The sequence below is a fragment of the Lissotriton vulgaris genome, chromosome 1_1, assembly GCF_964263255.1.
Source record: "Lissotriton vulgaris chromosome 1_1, aLisVul1.2, whole genome shotgun sequence".
In the NCBI taxonomy this organism is placed as follows: Eukaryota; Metazoa; Chordata; class Amphibia; order Caudata; family Salamandridae; genus Lissotriton; species Lissotriton vulgaris.
Window position 1 is genome coordinate 1,134,056,305 of NC_141685.1, and position 12,049 is coordinate 1,134,068,353.

Below are 12,049 nucleotides of genomic sequence, written 5' to 3' on the forward strand. Positions count from 1 at the left end.
GTATCTGACCTCCCCTCGACCTTTGCTCATTGCTTTTTTGGATGTTTTGGAGGTGTTTGGTGGGTATTCCGGCTTCGCCATTAACTGGGCGATGTCGGTCCTTTTTGTCTTAAGTGGAGATCCCCCGGAGGTTCCCCCGGGTTGTCCGGTCAGACTGGAAATGGTGGGGTTCAAATATCTTGGCGTCTTTATATCCTTGGATCCCCAGAGTAGGTACTCCAATAACTTGTTGCCGCCCCTGGTCTGGCTCCGACATGATGTGTCCCGATGGAAATTGCTTCCTCTCTTTCTTCTTGGCCGTGCAGTCCTGTTTAAGATGATGGCTCTGTCTCATTTTCTATATGCACTTCAGAACTCATTGGATCCGGTTCCCTCGTCGTATTTCAGGGAGGTTGAGTCTCTCCAGAGACAGCTTCTTTGGGATGGTAGACCCCGAATTGCATTTGCGAAATTGACGCTGCCGTGGTACGACGGGGAGATCGGTCTGCCCAACATCCGCAAGTATTACTGGGCATCACAGCTGGCGGCGGTTAATCATGCCATCTACGGTTCGCCGCTGGATCCTGGCTATGCTATGGACCGCAGTCAGGCTCCCGGGGGGGAATTTACTAGGGCACTGTATGCTAGGCATGGGCGTTTTCCCTTGGTGGGGCCAACGGCGGTTGCTTCACAGGTCTGGCATGAGGCAAATCGCTCCCTTAAGTGGGAGGGTAGGATTACGTTGGCCACACCCCTCTGGAACTCCGACCGTTTGGGAAGTTTATGGAAGTCTAAGGGTTTTGACAAATGGGACCTCATCGGGATTTCCCGAGTAGGTGATCTCTGGGGTAAGGATGGAATCCTCCCGTTTGAAACGTTACAGGAACGGTATCAACTGCATGGGGACGAGAAGTTTCGCTACCTCCAGATTGGGCATGCGCTGCTGGCCGGTGTTCCCCAGGAAGCGACGCTCCTGGAGGCGTCCCCGTTGGAGGATCGAGTGTTGGACGGTCATCTTCCAACAAAAACGATCTCCCTGATTTATAAAAAACTGGTTAACCATACAGAGGATCCCCTCATGGTTCTCAGAGACCAATGGACTGCTGATGGGTTGCTCCTAGATGATGAAGACTGGAGGGAGGCCATGGCCTCTCCTAGGGTCGTTGCAATTCAAATGAGACTCCTGCTGGTTCAGCTAAAGATCCTCCATCGCAGTTATGTGACTGGCCCACGAATGGTGCGAATGGGTTTGGCTGAGAGCGGTGTGTGCAAGAGAGGACGTGGCGAGACTGGTACGTTTTTCCATATGCTATGGGACTGTGCTCTCATTCGGGAGTACTGGTCCGCTGCTCACCCCAAGGTGCAAGAGGTGTGGGGAGTGAGTTTTGAGTTGGAGGCGCGGCGGTGTCTCCTGAATGTTTGGGAGCCAACTGACCTCTCTTCCCATGGAAAGGTGTGGGCCACGTTGGCATGCGGGGTTGCTAAGCGTAATATCGCTCAAATGTGGGGGGCGATTTAGCCGCCTACGATCGGAAAACGTCTGGAAGACTTGGACTGGTGTATGTTCAGAGAGCGAGCAGTGTATGTGGCCAGAGGGAGACCCAAGAAATGGGGCAAAATTTGGGGGCCCGGGAATCTGTATAGGGGCGATATATGCACTCCCCCAGAGGTAATGGAAGATCCGGCATTGTCAGAGGATCCCTGAACCCATATGGTATTATTATTTGATGTACCTGAATTGATCAGGAGGGCGTCTTTCCTCGTACCGTGTTTTGAGATGGAACCCAGTGTATTTTTTGTTTGTGTTTTATGATTTATTTTGTGTGCATTAATAAAAAAGAATAAAAAAAGAAAAAGAAAGTGAGTGCAGAATAATGTTCCAAGATTATTCTCAGCAAAGAGTCATTTGAGATGCGCACTGTGTTCACTGTGTGCTAGTAAAGGGAAAAACAATTCCAATACCATAACAATCTGGGAGACGCGGCAACAGTAGCTTGTTTGCAGATCTCGGGGCTAAAAAAGTTGGAGGATGGGCCCAGCCCAGCCTCCTCTGGCCTCTGACGGGCACGGACGGGCCCGCCCTTGGCCCAGGCTTCGCCCGCAAGCGTCCCGTGCTTCGTGAGGCTGGGGGCGCTGAAATAGTGCCTCCTGGTGCGATGTGCGATGTCAGAGGCAGGCGCCGGGCAAAGGCTGATGGAACCTGTAGTCCCAGTCTCTATGCGCCGTTCCCCTCATGGCTGTGGAGACCAGGAGACCAGCTTGATGGTTGTTGCCCTAACGGCAGGAAGACAGAGACGCCTGGAAGATGAGAGCCCCCTGCTGAATGTGGCCGGGTTTGAAGATCTGTAGAGCGTGTCCTGTGCTGCATGAGGCTGGGGTCGTTGAAATAGTGCCTCCTACCGCGATGTGCGGTGTCAGAGGCAGGCACCGGGCAAAGACTGATGGAACCTGTAGTCCCAGTCTCTATGCACCGTTCCCCTCATGGCTGTGGAGACCGGGAAAACAGCTTGATGGCCGTTGCCCTCATGGCAGGAAGACAAAGGCGCCTGGAAGGTGAGATCCCCCTGCTGAATGTCGCCGGGTTTGAAGATCTGTAGAGCGTGACAATCCAATCTCTACAATATTTAAGCAGCCTGCACGTCCCCTGTCAACCATACCACTTCATGCATTTTCTTCGATCCACATAGATATCAGTGGTACAGACAAAGGTAACCAGGTTTCTTATCCTTCCTTCAAGCAATACCCAGAATACTAAACTACATTCGTGCCCCACTTAGTTTTAAACAGCAAACAGTTATTCTAATCGGTTTGTTTCCAAGGTTGTGTCTTAGGAGAAGGGCAGTAGCACTCGCATGGTACTATACGCTAGTGTGTTCAAAAGAGTTGTTTAAAAAAAAAGTTTTAGGAAAAATTGACTCTTTTACAAATTCCGATTCCACCAGAATCCAAGTCCTCCACAACACCCTGTTTTTTTGGCTGTGAAATGGAGACCAATATTGCCCCCATTTTTATTATTCTGTATCCTCGGTTCAATTCTGGGGTGCTTTTTCAACTTGTTGCTAGTTCATTGTGAATCTTACCGTTACTAATTCAAATTGTGTTACCTTTGGCTTATTTGCAATGCAAACTATCTCAATAAGTTGCTGTAACAAGCTGTAAGTCCGCTACGTAAGCCCATTCATGTGCTAATTATTTTCCAGATAAGGTTGCAAAACCAAAAGGTGGAGTTTTGAGGATTTTGAATAGTTTCTTGTATGAAGATGTTACTCTCTCCTGGGCACCCCACTCCCATACTAAGGTTACTAGTGACTTGGAACCCACCTTTCAGAGGTTCTTGCATCCACCCAAGTCTGGCCTGGCACTGGTGTGTCCCAGCCTGGCACACACCGGGTGATGATCTCTGGACCTCCTTCTAGACCCCAGCTCACTACTGTTTGCAGTCTGTCACTCACCCCCCAGGCACTCACCCTTCACCCCTCAGGCCTGGCAGTCACTCCTCGCACCAGGCACTCACCCTTCTCCCTCTCTGGCACTCAGCATTGACTCTCCGTGACACTCAACTGTCACCTCCCTGACACTCACCCTCGACCCTCCTGGTACTCACACTTCCCCTCCCTGGCACATATCCTTCACCTCCCTGACACTCACCCATGTCCCGACTGGCATTCACTACTCGCCCCCTTGGCACTCACGCTTCACTTCCATGGCACTAGCCCTTCATACCCTGGCCCGGCAGCTACCCTTCACCCCTTGCACTCACCCTGCCCCTCCCTGGCACTAACCTTTAATTCTCCCGACTCTTACATCTCACCTCCCTGGCACTCACCCTTCATCCCCCTGACCTGGCAGTCAACCTTCATCTCCGTGGCACTAGCCCTTCACCCCCCAGGCCTGGCAGCTACCCTTCACTCCTGGCACTCATACTTCCCCTTCTCGGCACTCACCCTTCCCCTCCCTGGCACTCACCCTTTAACCTCCTGACTCTTACGTCTCATCTCCCTGGCACTCACTCCTCACCTCTCTGGAACTCACCCTTCACCCCCATGGCCTGACAGTCACCCTTGTCCCTCCTGGCATTCACTCCTCACTTCGCTGCCACTCACCCTTGACCCTCCTGGTTTCTGTATCTCTCTTTCTGTCTGCCTCTATGCTCGTTTGCCTTTCTTCTCTCTGCTCCTTGCATCTCTCCCATTCTTTTTCTGACTCCATACCTTTCCTTTGTCTCACTTCTTCTGGGCTCCCCTTTCTGTACATCGTTCTGTATCGCTTTCTACCCTTCTTTCAATTCTATCGCTCCCTGTTGACCTGTTTATTTAGCCTCCCCGGTGGCTGTCTCCAGTGTCTACCCAGGTTCTCCCATGAATGCCCCCTCCCGAACCTGTGAATATCACACTCTGCTGCTTCTCTTACTCACACTGCTGTTTCTCCTCCCTACCCAGAGATTTGACTTATTCTTTCATTTTCCCTACTCGAAGGTGATCTTATCCCTGCTGTTTCTCTTACTTATCCCGATGTGTCATTTACTTTCTTATTTCCACCCGCCAGTTTCTCGTGCTCTCTCGCTCACCCCATGTTTCTCTTAGCTCTTCTGCAGCCAAATGGTTTGCTCATTCTCTCATTTTCTTTACTCAAAAGTGATTGTACCCGTACCCCCTGTTGTTTTCCTTATTATCCTTTAATGCTTTGCCGCCTCTCGCTGCCCCCTCTACCAGCATCTTTCTAGTGCCTATTTCTGCCTTTTCGTTATTTTCGTCTCTGTCTCAGTTGGCATTGCTAATAATAATGCAACACTAGCACCTGACTGCCTCAAACTAACTACACAACATAAAACAGACCACCGTTCTTCAAATCAGCCACAATACCTGAAACTGATCACAGTACATGAAACTAACTGCAGTACGATATCTGGAACTAACCACAACCCTTGCAACAAGCATATGTGGTACTGAGTGGTATTATGCTGAGTGTAGTTATGTTATATTGAGTAGAGTGTAAATATGTGTTGTAAATGTGTGTTGTGTAATTATGTGGTATTGAGTGTTATGATGTGGAGAGTATTTATGTTGCATTGATTAGTGTGTAAATATATGGTTTGTAATTGTATGGTACTGAGGGGTATGAGGTATATATTTATGTTGCATCGAGTAGAGTACATAACTACACTCAACATAATACCACTCAGTACCACATAATTACACATCACACAATTACACTGTATTCAATACAACATAAATACACTCCACATACCACTCAGTACTACATATTTGCACGTCACATAATTACTCTATACTTAATGCAAGATAAATACACTCCACGCAATACCACTCTGTGCACATAATAACCACAACACATAATTACACTGTACTCAATGCAACATAAATACACACCTTTCACTCAAGTTCGTGCTATATATAAAAAAAAAACAATTGCAATGCAATAGGTCTCACAATACTGAATCTTTGAGCTGCTATTTTTGCATTATTATTAGCAATGCCAACAGCTCAAACTTTTATAATGTGAGACCTATTGCATTGCAAATGCTTGTTTCCTTTTATTTTAAACAACTTTCACGTGCTAATTCTAACCCTATTACCTCATACTAAACATTATTTGTAGCATCTTCAATTTTGTTGATTGTACCACTGTATGTGTCACTTTTATTTTCGTTGCAGCCTCTACTTTTGTTCTTTTACTGTTCCTGTTTTTTTGGGGAGTTGTGAAACGTACGTAATACCCTTATTCCAAATGCAACATTTTACTTTGCTTAATATGGAGCGGTCAAACTATTGTTCTTTCGACAAGTATTCCACATAATGCCATCAACCAAATACACCACACACTATAACATTCTCTCCACTTCCATCTCACTTTCTTTCTCGCACACTATCTATACTACTTCCTCTTAATTTCATTCAACACTTCATATACAAACTACCTATTCCGATCCAATCTTACTTTCTATCTCTCATACACTTCTACCCCTATGTATTCACCACCCCACATATTTACAATTTACAAAAACACTACACAACACACAATTCACAAACACACAATTACACTACTAACAATTTCAATTCATACAATATAATTCCTCTACAAACAACATTCACTACAAACAACTAAACAAAAAACAAAAGACAAAAAACATTTACAATGCTACACACTCAAACGTTCACAAATCAGAGGCCATTTGCATTTTAAATGCTTGTTTTTTTTTACTACTCCATGGTGGTAACTGCCTTTTTGGAGCAGTAAATTAAAAAAAGTTTAAATGTTTACCGGTTGTCATGAAGTTTTAGCGAATAGGCATGGCGATGCATAAACAAGCATAAATCATCATGCTACCTTGGACATTTGTGTCTTTTTTTTACGAAGCACTTCAACACAAGTTACTAGCTGTTTATTCTCAGACAGTGCTGGTCTACATCAGCAACAAACCTTTGTAAAGCCAAAGGGACAATAATCGAAACTTATTAGCTTCTCTAATGTTCAGTGGCGGCTGGCATCAACAGGAAGGGAGGCGCATGCTCAAACAAAGTGAAAAAGATATAAAAATAAACAGGCACGGCCAAAAATATAATAAAACAGTTACCTAAAAACAGGAATTGGTTGCCCTGCAGCCTGGCCACTAGGAAACTCCCTTGACCAATCAGAGTGCTGCTCTAACCGGCATGAGAGCAGCGCCCTGATTGGAGGGTGCAGTCACTCTCGCTGCTCCCAAGGGCACTGTAGCCCTGCTTACGCTAACCCAGCTGTCTCAGGACAGCTGGGTTAGAGGTTTCAAAAGTGGGCACGTGTTGCTGGCCGTCACAAGACGGCCGGCCAAAAAGACATGCGCACTTTGAAAAAATGCAGAGGCAACGCACCCTCCTCCTTGCTGCTTTAATTCAGCAGTGGCCCCACCCCTGTCCTGAAACTCGTTCAGGACTGGAGGATGTCAGGATCAAAAAATAAAATGGTAATGATGATTTACCATTTTAGTTTTTCATCTCAGGGGCAATTAAGTGAGGCGATGCCCCTACACTCCAACGGAGGAGCTGGCCCTGCTGCAATGAATAGTTTATCTGCTATTACTTGTTGTCTTGTTTTACCATTATAAATACAGAGAAACACAGACTTAATAAGCTGTTCATGTGTGACATGAGACAGCTTGAAATCTCTGCAAACTTTCTCTGGCTAATTTAAATATTTTTGAAATAAGAATAAAGTTGAAGTCCTCTGAAATGCAGTTTTTTTTGTTTTTCTTTTATACAGTCTTTATTTATAGCTTTTTAGGATGTGTTCGTGAATTCTTTCAGTAGCCATGGTTCGTGACATTTAGTCCTATTTCTATGTCTGTGGCTGGTGTGTTTTGGTTTTGGAAATCTAGTTCCCTTAGGTGTGGGTTTCTTTCTGAGAAAAAAAAGATCAAAGGCCTGGATGTGCAGTGAGATTTTGCCCAGTATTTGGGAGGGGGGGGGGGGCACTGTTTTATTTTCCTGTGCATTACCTCCATGCCTGTCATGGCGCTCATGTACAGCTAAAAAGGAGTCCCAGAAGGCCCACTCTAAATAGGGCAGTCCACCGACGTTCTTTGGTAGGTGGGTTACCAGCACAGGGTTTTCAATGGTGGAGCTAGTTGAGGCTCCGCCATGGAAATCCCACCAGTTCCCCCACTTCTAAATGAGGCAGGGGAAGTGGGAGTTTGGTGTGGGTGGAAGAACGTGCAATTGATGGTGGTACTCTTACCCCTCCCAAATTCAATATAATAAACCATGTGTCCTGACACACATCTTGGAATGCTGCAAAAGGCTGTCATGAAGAGCTTCTCTTAGCAAGCATAACACCCAACCAGGCTGTCTTACATTTCCTGGCGTCATTTAGCAGGGCCCTAACAGGGAAGCTTTCAGGTCTAAGTTTCTGTTCACTTCTTAATACCTTGGCAATAGTCATGCTTGAAACCAGGTCCTATTGGCAAATGCAGGTATGAACCTTCAACTCTGCTGCGCGTACTCCTCACCACCAGCAATTGCTTCAGAACAAGCGGACGCACAGATCAACCCAAGCCAGAACGAGCATACTTTGGACTGACCACCCCAATGCTGTCGGGTACTGGCAGGTTCAGCACTTGTCACAGCCCTTGTGATACTCCTCAGTAAGGTTACGTGGATGGTCGTACCAATCACTTTTAGTCGCATAAGCGAGTGAGTACTTTCATGTGTTGGTGCGTAAATCCTTGCACTCTCTGCAAAACCTCAGGCTTATGCGCCCTACTACATCTTCAAACCTTGTTCATTGTACCCAATCATGCCTGTCTAGGTCAAACTGCGACCAACGCAGTTTCAACCAGGAACACAATGGCTGCCCAGGTAGAGATATAAATGAGAGCCCTATGCGGCCTTGCCCAGTCTATGAAGCACTATATCAGTGTTACATAGGGAGTAGCAAGACTTACTCAGCAATGCGCAAAGCACTTTGGGTGTCACAAAGAGTAGGAATGCGCTATATTAATGCTGTTACACCATAGTACAACATACACAAGAAATTAACACATTCAGTACAAATAACTCAACCACCTTCCCCCAGACACAACCAGTGTTCCTGTGCCAGCTAGACTTGACTTTTATAACCAATAGTTCATTGCAGGCCATTCCTTGTAGCTTCACTTTTAACACTGCAAGCAGGGGCCCAAAATTCCTAACATTCAAAGCGCAGTTCAAAGTAAACTGGATTTAGGAGCCTGGCTGAAGGTGTGACACTCATTATGGGGGCACTTGGCAGCTATGTTTAAAGTTGTTGAATGCTTATACACGAGCCTCAGAGGTCTATAGCTTATAACATCCAGGTTTTTACTTAGCATCCTGGGACTTGAAATTCAGTTTACCCCATTATACCATCAGGACTACAAGTTCCAGAATGCAAAGCAAACATCTGGCCTGGATAAGCTAATCGCGCTTGAACATGGGACACTTGAGATCTTTCAAGTCTTCCCTGTAGAGGAAGTAATGGTGTAAGCGATGGAGAGGAATAAAAGAGTCCAGCGTGACCAGACAGAGGCCAAGCTCAACTGCACGGGTCTTGTGAAACAGGTCAGGACATAGCCATTCATGCTTCTCTCTCATCCCCGGCTGCAGAAGGCCTGGACCTTGCTCTCTTGAAGGGTCTAAGAACTGCTTTCATGCTTTAGCAGTGAGTATTCACTGTATTTTCTCTGAACAACCCTAGGCCCTCATTAAGTGTTAATATAATTATATATTTGCCACATGCGGAATATACCCCACCCTATTCCGACAAACTTGTAATGAGGGCCTTTATGTTGTTACATTTTTTCAGTATTTGACCTATGTCATGCTCTGCTTCTCTCTGCAGTCGCCTTCAACTAATATTTACTTACGATTGTAAACACACTGAGGCATTGTTCTTTCATTAAATCATGCCTTATCTGGGGCCAATTTTATTTCCTCTATTTGCCTTTAGACGTGCTGTTACAATTGAAGATACTCTCTTTGTAAGCAGGAGTCAGGTAGCCAGTTCACCTAAATCTACAGGTTGTGGGTTTATAGTAGGATATAGGTTACTGAGTGGATTTCTCCCCCCTGAGTAGCATCCTCTCTGATTACCCCTCTCTCGCTCACTGCTATCCCAGCAGCACAGTGACTCTTCAGGACTCTGTAACCGCATAAGCTTAGCTGAGCCGAGCTGGGAAGGCATGGCAGAGACAGCAGAGTATAGCAATTACATTGGAACTACTCCATCTATTACCCTCAGATAAACTACCACTTGCAAGTATTTGTTCTTTTATTACTATGCAGCCTATCCAATTGTGATACTGTGAACCAATTTTAAGTATTTTTTGTTATATCTAAGGTTTTAACCTTACATCTTCCCTGTTTCTCTGCCTCTGCTGTTCAGCCAGTGTAAGTGGAATGTTAGTGTGAATGTGATGCAGGGCCGGACTGGGAACCAAAACCGGCCCTGGCAAAGTGCTTGGCCGCCCCCCCCTCCCCACTCAGGGGGTTTGGAGATGCAGCCGAGCGCTATGCTGCAAAAATGGCCCTGTAACAAAATCGCCCCCCAGGGGCTCAAAACCGGCCCCCACCCTTGCGGCGCACCGGGGGATTGCCCGGTGCCCGCTATGGCCAGTCCGGGCTTGATGTGATGTCATTGGAATGTTTGGTATGCTGTGAGTGGACTGTCAGTTGGATCCTGGTCTGAGCAGCAGAGAGGCTGCTCCTGGTGGGGCTTTGATTACATATATACTGGAAAACCTATCTAACCATCTAAGAAGAATAAACTTATCATCTGTAACCTATCCAAGTCTTCTGGAATTCATTACCAGGATGTAACATAAATTTGGCAACGAGGTGGAATCTAAACTACGCATGAGGACCTTTTTCAAGCTTCTTAAAGGTACTTTTATTCATGATTTTATTCAAAACGAACCTACTTAAGGATTTTACGCCCTCCATCCCCACCAGTGTCCATATTTCACCGGACAGCCCATGGACAAGGCGTAGATTTCCTGTAACCTGCTTCTTCCTGCCTAAATCCTACTGCCTGCTTCAAACAGGACATTTTCTTCCTGCTACCTGCTTCTGTTTACTACTCCCTACGAAAGTTGAACTGTCTGCTACCTGCCTGTTGTGGAAGTCCCTCCTGCTTCTTGGGACATCCGTCTCCAACCTGCTACTTACAACTTTACTGTTTCTGAGGCCTGGTGCGATGTCTTGATTGGGGATTGCTGTTCGGCAGTGCAAGGGTCTGGCATTGAATTCCACAGTTTCACTCTGATGCCATCTTGCCTGCTATATTTTTTTGTGATGGAGAGCGTTTCACTTTGGTTCATAATTACAAACTGATGTGCTAAATTTGAGTAGGATGATGGCAGTTTTAAGTCATTTCCTAATATGTTATGACTTGTTCTACTGCCATCGCTTTCCACACTTTATGCGCTTTGACTATCTTAAGTGATCCTACGTGGGAGTGTTTCATTTTTCAAAGTCTGTTATTATTTTAGTTTTTTGTTGCCTGAGAACTGCGCTTCCCAGTGGCAGTTTAACCGTCATCTAAAGCCTTCAAAACTTCTCGAGCACACATTGAGATCGCGCGCTCTTACCTTCACTATTCTCCTGTACTGCCCTTCATTCCTCGCGACATCTGCAGCCTTCGTGATGTTTCCAGCCGGTACTGTGACTTACCAATTCTCTACAGTGTTAGAGGAGCTTGGACATGCTTGAGCCACCCAGCACGCCGTCGCACTGCGTGCCTCCATTTTCTCTGGCACCACCGGACCTTCTTGACTTTCGAGAGTGCTGTCAACCACGTTTTTCTTGCAGTTTGCCTTCGATATTTTCATTTTTTCTTCAATCGATTAGTGACATACAATTCTTTTGTCACGATGACACAGAGTTAAGTTTTAGTATTGTATTGGCTGTGCAACAGTGCCACCTAGCGGTCAACCACCATGACTGCACTTCTTCAAGGAAATAAAGTCTATTTGTGTCACTTCTTCAAGGAAGATAAGCCCACTTGTTTCTAGACATGTAAATTCAACACCTCGGGGGGCGTGGCTTGGACGCCGATCGGGATGGCGGCGTGAGCTTGCAGCTCCGCGCAGGGTCCCGCTAATTCTCCTGAAATCAGCACCCGGAGCGACCCCTGGTCGGTGTGCTTGGCCTACGAAGAGTTGGGGAGCCACTGGGGACCGGCGGAAAGTACTTTGGGGTTCGCTGGCACCGTGGAGACCTCGTACGACGACGGCCAAGGTGTTGCCTGGAGTGTGAAGAAAATGGCGGCGGCGCGGGCTGATAGCTTTGGACACCGAAACTGAGCGGAATTGGCACTGACTGGCGGGGTGGCCCGCTGCTGCGAGATCGGAGCTGTGGGAGCTGTGGATGCGATCCTGAAGGCGGGGAGTTTGGTGCCCAGCATTGATCGGGTATTGGGGGCGACTGCTCGTCTCTACTCTTCTCCCCCTCCCCCTCCCCCCGGACCTGACGGCAGTGAGGTGGACAGCGCTGGTCCTTCTGATCCTTGGAGTTGCGGGCATTGGGGTGGCAATCTGTCACGTTCATTGCTGAGACGCATGTCC